This window comes from Ailuropoda melanoleuca, chromosome 7 (assembly GCF_002007445.2).
Source record: "Ailuropoda melanoleuca isolate Jingjing chromosome 7, ASM200744v2, whole genome shotgun sequence".
NCBI classification, from domain to species: Eukaryota; Metazoa; Chordata; class Mammalia; order Carnivora; family Ursidae; genus Ailuropoda; species Ailuropoda melanoleuca.
Window position 1 is genome coordinate 97,460,173 of NC_048224.1, and position 10,041 is coordinate 97,470,213.

The window sequence follows — 10,041 nt, forward strand, 5'->3', positions numbered from 1 at the left end:
GAAACAGTAAAAAATGTATATCTGTGAGGTTTAAAAAATATAAAATCAGTTTACCTTCATCCCTACTATTTAATTAATAGTAAAATAGTTGATACTGGCTGAGATAGCCTTAAAGAAGTCCCCTCAGCTTGACTAAACTTTAGACAGGTTTCTTTCTGATCCCCCACTTATTAGAACATTTACTTTGGAAAACTGATTAGAACATTTACTTTGGAAAAATTCTTTCTCTGCCTCTTTGAGATGTAAATCTTCTACAACCCAGGAATGCCTTTCTCAAGGACCTGGAAATGTAATCACCAGGAGAGAGAGTGCCCCTGTCTTCTATTCTCTGTGGAAAGGTAGGAGCCTAACTCAATAAGTGCCAATCAATAAAAACAGATGGCATAATCACATGTGACTTCTCATGTCCTCTCGTATTTTTCACCAGCTCAGCCCAGTACTTAAAAACACCTCTGCCTTTTGTTTCAGTGGAGTTGCAGTCAGTCTCTCTCTTCTATTGCAATAGTCTCTTTCCTCTGTTGCAATAATCTTTAATAAAATCTCCCTTGCTTTTTTAACTGGTCTGGTGCAATTTTTCTTTTATAATATATACTACAAATAAAGCCCTTAGGAAGTATCAGGCATATTTCTAAGTGCTTTCATACGTTAATTAATTTAAATTTATGAAAACCCTGTGAGATAGGCACCATTATCATTATCTCCATTTCATCTCATCACATTGAGGTGAAGTAACTTTCTCAAGGGACGGGAGGAAGGAAACAATGACTTATTTTGTTCCTCACTTAGTCTTAGCCCCCAGAGACAGTCAATCCTAAAGACCATTCATTCTTTTCCCTTTCAACTAACACCAAGTATGAATTTTTTGCAGATTGTGTCATTCATTAATTTGCTCAAATTGATTTATACTGTGTACCAGGTCTGGGATGAAATATCAGAGAAGACAGACATATTTCCTTATCTCATAGAACTTAGTCAATAAGAATATGGCTGAGGAAGCAGACAATTTGAGTGCCTTTTGATAAGGTTTTAAGTGCAGCTCTGCAGCATATAGACTGGGCACCAACATATACTTAGTGAGTCTAGAAGATCCTTCTGGGGGAAGTGACCCCTAAGCTGAGAACTAAATAAAAGTAGAATGAGATAGGGTGAGTATTCTAGGCTGAGAAAACGTCATATGCAAAGAAAATATCACACTCAGTGCTTAGTGGCAGGAGAGAATCAGGACATGAAGGGAATTAAAACAATTATGTATTACTAAAACCAAGATTATACCTGAAAAGAACTGAGGATGGTGGCAAAGGAGAGAGTAAAGATATAGTGGTAAGTGAAGGTACTTTTATGACAGAAAAGGTAAGGTCACCTATAGTAGGAATTTGGGGCTTGATTATTAGAGCAATAGGGAGCAATTCAAACAAATTTATGTAGGGAAATGAAGACCATATTTGTGATTTTTGAAAACTCTCTCTGTGTGTAAGTATAGATAAATGAAATATATATATATATATATATATAAAATTTATATATGTAGGATAAAATTTAGACACAGATTGCATAATAGCTGAATTCTATATTTTATTTAAGAAAAGAACTTTCAAATAGAAAAAGATCTATTTTAAATGAATCTTTTAAAATTTTGTTGTACACATTGGCTATATCTTTGCAAAGAATATTAGGCGTAAGATTACAGAGTCATATTGTTAAATAATGCCTGGAAAAATGTGCATCCAGTCACTGGCTCAAATCATTCCTAGTATATACAATTGCCTATTACCATTTGCAATTCAGGTAGTTAATGCTACAATTAGCTCCAAGCAGGTGTGTACATTTTTACAGTACTCTTTCAAAACAAGGGCCTTTGGCAAACTAAGTGTTCTGTTCATGTTAAAATAGGCCATAAAGTGAAACAGAACTGTTTTACATTTTGCTGTAATTTTCCATTTGCTTCTAATTATCTTGCTATTGAGTAAGCACTGTTCTTTTACAGTGTTTTTTCATAGATATGGTAGAGTTGCTTTGGATTCAGTCAGTTTAAATAATCTGTGTATCACAAAATGTCTCAAAACATCTTTAACATTCTAAATGGTTTCCATTTGGCTACATCTCAACTAGAGCTGAAATAGGAAATAAAGGGGGGGGTGAAACTTTAATATTCTTTTGTTTGTATTTTATTAGATTGCCGTTTGCCTAATCCTTTTTATGCTAGTTTTCAATTGATGTAAATGAAATTGGCTGAGTGACACAGTGCTGAATGGAAGGGTTGGGAATGAAAGCTCTGATGCCAAATCAACTATAATATTTTTAATCAGAGTTAATTGATGCCAGCTGTGTGGTCTGTGTGCGATTTTGCGTTTATGGGTGAAGAAAGGTGTGGTTGCTGTTATTTCCATTTAGAAGCTGGAACTGGTTGCCAGTCATTACGAATCTATTGATAGGGGCGTGCTTGGTGTTTATTGTACAGAGACTTAAGTGGTTCAAGTGGTACAGTGTAATTTGGATTATTAGCATGAGACATTTTAGTTCTTTCATAATTGCATAGGAGCAAATAACAGACCTGCTGTCTAGTTTTATGACTGATTTTAAGAAAATATAGTTAAGTCTTCTTGATGGTGTTATTTATAAATCCATTACAGTATTAGATCTAAACTATTCTTAAAAGTCCAAATCCATAACTACTTCATCCTTAAACTTTATTTCTGAAGATTAACTAGTATAATTATAGTTTAACTCATTCCAATTTAAATTGACATTAATCTGGGCTGACCACAAAATGGTTCTTTAAAACACAGACACACATATACTGTATACTTAGGTGTACACACACAATATATGCATGCACTCAATACTCACTCACCTGCATGTAGCACACATGTATTCGCACCCAAGAGAATTCCCAAATCAGTCAAAAAATATTATAGTGGTTGTGAACATTGTTTGACGACATATTCAAATAGATTTGTAGTTGTTGACTTTGATTTGCTTGAAGAGAAACAACGGCTCTAAATTTTCTCTTCTCTTTCAAAGAAAATGGGTCACAGAGTTATCTTATGACCATTATTATTTACATTGCATTGAAACTTTTATATTCTACTCATTTCGTTTTCCTGCTTAAAAACAAAAATGAAATCTACTTTTAACACCTGAGGAACTGGTGAAGAAAAAAGAACAAAGAGATTTAGTTCTCAATTAGGAACATGAGACCAACCTTCAGATATTCAGGAATCTCTCCTAGTCCTCTCTAATTCCAATTTAGGGTGCAAATATCAGAAAAAATGGAGGATCTTAGGTGAGGTTATAAAGTATCAGCAGTGGTTATTTGAAATTACCTTTCCACCAATATTTTTACCTTTCTAGCAATTATTTATCCACAGTAAAATGTGCTAAAAACAAAGTTTATTCATTTAAAAATAATCCGTTAGTTCATGAAAATAAAAAGGTGATTTTTTTTTCTTTAGCCATCCTCCCACAAAAAAACAAAGACCAACAAACAAAACAACAACAAAAACCTGCCTGGTACCTATTTTTTTCAGAAGGACTTAATTAGTTGTACAGTCTGAAGATATTTTAGGTTACAAATATTTGCTTCTGAATGCCAATTTAATGTACCCAAATGCAGAATGACGCTTTGATACCTCTATTCTAAACTTTTAACATGTCTAAATAATCCCTTTTAAAAATCATGTGTCTTTGATAATGATTATTTCAGAAAATGATGGCTATTCTCTAAAGAAGAGATTATCATATATACAATTATTTCCAATTGAAAATGTTACAGTGTGGTGATTTCTTCTATAATGCCAGATGGCCCTTCTTTTTGAGTATAGAATTTTAAGATTAAAAGAAGCATAAAATATGAGAGTTTGTATCCAGGATTTGTGAGAATGTTTTAATTTTTCCCTACTATTCATAGGCAAAATGAATGAAATATTAGTTATAAAGAGTACCTTTACAACCCATTCAATTTTTCCCTCATCTTACCTTTTTCAATATAAAGGAGATTTAGATATTTTCCAATTCAAATCATTCCACCTATAAATCTTTATCATAATGTAAATAAGAAATGAAACTCAACTTTTCAGTGCAAAGATTTGTCAATTTGCATTAAAACATTTTTAAGGACTATTATGTGTATGATGAATTTCTTTTAGAAAGTAATATTAATAGTTATTTTTGTACTCTTCGTTATTCCAATCAAAATGCAAAATCCTAAAATGGTTTGTTGGAAATGTTAAATCTTATAGAAAGATTCATCTCCATTTCAAGGTAACCATAAAGAGAAAGAAAGAGGAGTGGAGGGGAGGGGAGAGAATGTAGAAACTGTATGGTTGCCTTCTTATATCTTCTTTTTGAACAAACTCATGATTTCATTGAACTTTTGTGTCTTGTCTTATTGAATTGCTTGACATGCAGGTAGATATACAGCAAACTTAGAGGGAAAAAAAGAAGACCTTCCTCTTTTTTGATCCATTTTTAGAGTCTTGTTAAAGTAAAAAAAAATTATCCTGACACACACCAAAGAATAAGGGAGACAATTCAGGACCAGCATCATAGTAGAGAGAGACTGGTCTTTACTCTGAATACAGAAAACAAAAAGCGGGGCTTTGTAGCTGAGGAATGTGTTGAGCGTTGGGTGGGTGGAAAATTACTAAGGGAAATACCAGGAGTAGTCTGGTTTCTAGCTAAACTGACCCAACACAGTTCTTGCTGATGGGAAGCCAAGGAGATGAGAGGTCCAGGGTGGAAGATTCTCTCTAGATTGACTTGGCAGGGTTCTTAAATTGGGCTCAGCAGACCTGGCATGGAAGGGAGTGTCTTGTACTTTTCCATTGTGATGACAGTGTTGATAATCAATTTAAAACACTCTAGGGAAAAAAAAAAACACTCTAGGAAAATATGAAAAAAAAAACACTCTAGAAAACTATGAATCTTTTCCTTCTCTCCATAGCTAAAAATAAGTAAGACAGTTTTTCTCAGAAAAGTCTTATTGCCTTTCTGCTACATCTCTTAATTGAAAATGAAAGACATTTGCATTTAGTTCTGTAGGAATATTGTGAGTTTAAGCTTTGAGATTAAAGCTTTGAGTTTCTTAATTGATCTTCCATTTTGGTATATAAAAGGCAAACAATCAACTGAATTTATGTAAGTGTAATTTTTTTTTCAAAAACCTCAAAATAGTCCAACTGTTAAGCACATTCTATAACATATCAGATTACTGTGTATTCGAAGAGAATGACTACTGTTAACCTCCATCAAATGTGAATTAGTCATGTCCTCAATTATACTTCCATTACTATCTCTGCTGAAGGATAAAGTATTTTTTAAGTTTATTGTTTAAAAGAATCTATTTAGAATCTGAGTTGATTACTGAATATTCAGGCTGAACTTGATGTATGAATCAAACATAATGTGAATGAGTACATATATATAAATATATATGAAATATATGTTTTTATATCCTATAAATTTTAAATCCTATTATTTTGTTTCAGTGTAGACAAAAGTAACACAGTATTTATTTTTTTATAGCTAAAATATATGTATCACTTACTAGATGCCAGATACTTTCCTAAGCCATTTATCCATTTTCTTTTATTTTTTTAAGTTTTAATTTTATTTAAATTTCAGTTAATTAACGTACAGTGTAATATTAGTTTCAGATGTGCAATATAGTGATTCAACAATTCTATAATTACCCAGTGCTCATCACAATAAGTGCATTCCTTAATCCTCGTTACCTATTTCACCCATCCCCCTACCCACCTTCCTTCTGGTAACTGTGTTTGTTTTCTATAGTTAAGTCTGTTTCTTGGTTTGCCTCTCTCTTTTTTCCCCCCTTTGCTCATTTGTTTCTTAAATTCCACATATGAGTGAAATCATATGGTATTTGTCTTTCTCTGACTGATTTATTTTGCTTAGCAAAATAGTCCCTAGCTCCATCCACGTCGTTTCAAATGGCAAGATTTCATTCTTTGTTTATGGCTGAGTAATATTCCATTACATATATATATATATATATATATAATGTATATATGTGTGTGTATATATATGTATATATATATAATTTCTGTTTCTACTGCTTCATTTTGGTGTATAGAAATGTAACATATTTCTTTTTTTTTTTTTAAGATTTTATTTATTTATTTGAGAGAGTGAGAGACTGCTGGAAGGGGGAGGGTCAGAGGTGGAAGCAGACTCCCTCTGGAGCAGGAAGCCTGATGCTGGACTGGATCCTGGGACTCTAGGATCACGACCTGAGCAGAAGGCAGACACTTAAACTGACTAAGACACTCAGGGACCCCAAATGCAACAGATTTCTGTACATTGATTTTGTATCCTGCAACTTTACTTAATCTGTGTATCAGTTCAGCACTTTTTTGGTGGAGTCTTTTGGATTTTCTATATAGAGTATTATGTCATCTGCAAATAGTGAAATTTGACTTCTTCCTTTGCCAATTTGGATGCCTTTTATTTCTTTTTATTGTATGATTACTGTGGCTGGGACTTCCAGTACTATGTTGAATAAAAGTGGTGAGAGTGAACACCTCTGTTTTGTTCCTGACCATAGAGGGAAAGCTCTCCTTTTTTCCCCATTGAGGATGATATTAGCTCTGAGTTGTTCATATATGGCCTTCATTATGTTGAGATATGGTCTCTCTAAACCTACTTTGTTGAGGGTTTTTTTTATCATGAATGGATGTTGTGGTTTGTCAAATGCTTTTTCTACCATCTATTGAAATGATACGGTTCTTATCCTTTCTTTTGTTAATGTGGTGTGTCATGTTGATTGATTTGTGAATGTTTCACCCTTGCAGCCCAGCAATAAAGCCCACTTGATCGTAGTGAATAGTTTTTTTTAATGTATTCTTGGATTTGGTTTGCTAATATTTTATTGAGAATTTTTGCATCTATGTTAATCAGGGATATTGACCTCTAGTTCTTTTTTTCAGTGGAGTCTTTATCTAGTTTTGGTATCAGGGTAGTACTGCCCTCATAGAATGAACTTGGAAGTTTTCCTTCCTTTTCTATTTTTGAAAGAGTTTGGGAAGAATAGCTATTAACTTTTCTTTAAATGTTTGGTAGAATTCACCTTTGAAGCCATCTGGTCCTGGGCTTTTGTTTGTTGGGAGATTTTTGATTATTGATTTAATTTATTTGCTGGTTATTTGTCTATTCAAGTTTTCTATTTCTTCCTGTTTCAGTTTTGGTAGTTTATATGTTTCTGGAAATTGTCTATCTCTTCCAGGTTGTCCGATTTGTTGGCATATAGTTTTCCATAATATTCTCTTATAATTGTATATCTGTAGTGTTGGTTATTTCTCCTCTCTCACTTGTGATTTTATTTATTTGGGTCCTTTCTCTTTTCTTTTTGATAAGTCTGGCTAGGGATTTATCAATTTTCTTAATTTTTTCAGAGAACCAGCTCCTGGTTTTATTGATCTGTTCTCTTGGGGTTTTTTGTTGTTGTTGTTTTGTTTTTAGTTTCTATTTTATTTATTTCTGTTCTAATCTTTATTACTTCCTTCCTTCTGCTGGCTTTAGACTTTGTTTGTTGTTCTTTTTCTAGCTCCGTTAGGTGTAAGGTTAGGTTGTTGATTGGAGATTTTTCTTGCTTGTTGAGGTAGGCCTGTATTGCTATATTCTTCCCTCTTAGGACTACTTTTTTGCATCCCCAAGGTTTTGGAATTCCTGGTTGACCCATTCATTGTAGCATGTTGTTTAACCTCTATGTACTTGTGACCTTCCCAGATTTTTTCTTGTGGTTGACTTCTACTTTTATAACGTTGTGGTCAGAAAGGGTGCATAGTATGACTTCAGTCTTTTTGTATTTCTTGAGGTCTGTTTTGTGACCTAGTATGTGACCTATTCTGGAGAATGTTCTATGTGTGCTTGAAAAGAATATGTATTCTGCTGTTTTAGGATCAAATGTTTTTTTATTTTATAATAATTTTTTATGAGGTTATGTTAGTCACCATACAGTACATCCCTAGTTTTTGATGTAGTGTTCCATGATCCATTACTTGCATAAGACACCCAGTGCATGATGCAATATGTACCCTCCTTAATACCCATCACTGGCCTATCCCAATCCCCTACCCCCCTCCCCTCTGAAGCCCTCAGTTTGTTTGCCAGAGTCCATAGTCTCTCATGGTTCATTCCCCATTCTGTTTACCCCCCCTTCATTCTTCCCTTTCTTCTCCTACCAATCTTCCTATTTCTTATGTTCCATAAATGAGTGAAACCATGTAATTGTCTTTCTCTGCTTGACTTATCTCACTTAGCATTATCTCCTCCAGTCCCATCCATGTTGCTCCAAATGCTGTGAAATCATTCTTTTGATGGCTGAGTAATATTCCATTGTACATATGGACCATATCTTCTTAATCCAGTCATCTGTTGAAGGGCATCTCGGCTCCTTCCGCAATTTAGCTATTCCGGACAATGCTGCTATGAACACTGGGGTGGATATGGCCCTTCTCTTTATCACATCTATATCTTTGGGGTAAATACCCAGAGGACAATTGCTGGATAATAGGGTAGCTCAATTTTTAACTTTTTAAGGGACCTCCACACTGTTTTCCAGAGTGGCTGTACCTAATGGCTGGATAATAGGGTAGCTCAATTTTTAACTTTTTAAGGGACCTCCACACTGTTTTCCAGAGTGGCTGTACCTACTTGGATTCCCACCAACAATGTAGGAGGGATCCCCTTTCTCCACACCCTCTCCAACATTTGTTGTTTACTGCCTTGTCAATTTTTGCCATTCTAACTGGTGTAAGGTGGTATCTCAAGGTGGCTTTGATTTGAATTTCCCTGATGGCTAATGATTTCGAACATTTTTTCATGTGTCTGTTAGCCATTTGTATGTCTTCATTGGAAAAGTGTCTGTTCATATCTTCTGCCCATTTTTTGATTTGATTATTTGTTTCTCGTGTATCGAGTTTGAGAAGTTCTTTGTAGATCTTGGATACCAGTCTTTTATCTGTACTGTCATTTGCAAATATATTCTCCCATTCCGTGGGCTGCCTCTTAGTTTTTTTGACTGTTTCCTTGGCTGTGCAGAAGCTTTTTATCCTGATAAAGTCCCACAAGTGCATTTTTTCTTTTGTTTCTCACATCTTGAGATGTGTCATGAAAAAAGTTGCTGTGGCCGATGTCAGAGAGGTTGCAACCTATCTTCTCCTCTAGAATTTTGATGGATTCCTGTCTCACATCGAGGTCTTTCATCCATTTGGAGTTTATCTTTGTGTATGGTGTGAGAGAGTGGTCAAGTTTCATTCTTTTGCATGTAGCTGTCCAATTTTCCCAGCACCATTTATTGAAGAGACTGTCTTTTTTCCACTGGATATTTTTTCCAGCTTTGTCAAAGATTAGTTGCCCAAAAAGTCGAGGGTCCATTTCTGGGTTCTCTATTCTGTTCCATTGGCCTATATGTCTGTTTGTGTGCCAGTACCATGCTGTCTTTGTGAGCACAGCTTTGTAGTATAGCTTGAAATCCGGCAGCGTGATGCCTCCAGGGTTGTTTTTCCTTTACAGCATTTCCTTGGCGATTCGGGGCCTTTTCTGGTTCCACACAAATTTAAGGGCTGTTTATTCCAGTTCTTTGAAAAATGTCCTCGGTATTTTGATCGGGATAGCATTGAAAGTGTAGATTGCTCTGGGTAGTATGGACATTTTAACTATGTTAATTCTTCCAATCCATGAGCATGGAATATTTTTCCATCTTTTTATGTCTTCCTCAATATCTTTCAAAAGTGATCTATAGTTTCTAGGATATAGGTCCTTTACGTCTCTGGTTAAGTTAATTCCAAGGTAACGCATGGTTTTTGGNTAACGTATGATTTTTGGTGCTATTGTAAATGGAATGGATTCCCTAATTTCTCTTTCTTCAGTCTCATTGTTCATGCATAGAAATGCAGAGTATCATGATACTCTACATGGAACACCCAAAAAACTCCACCCCCAAACTACTAGAACTTATAGAGCAATTTAGTAATGTGGCGGGATACAAAATCAATGCTCAGAAATCAGTTGCATTTCTATACA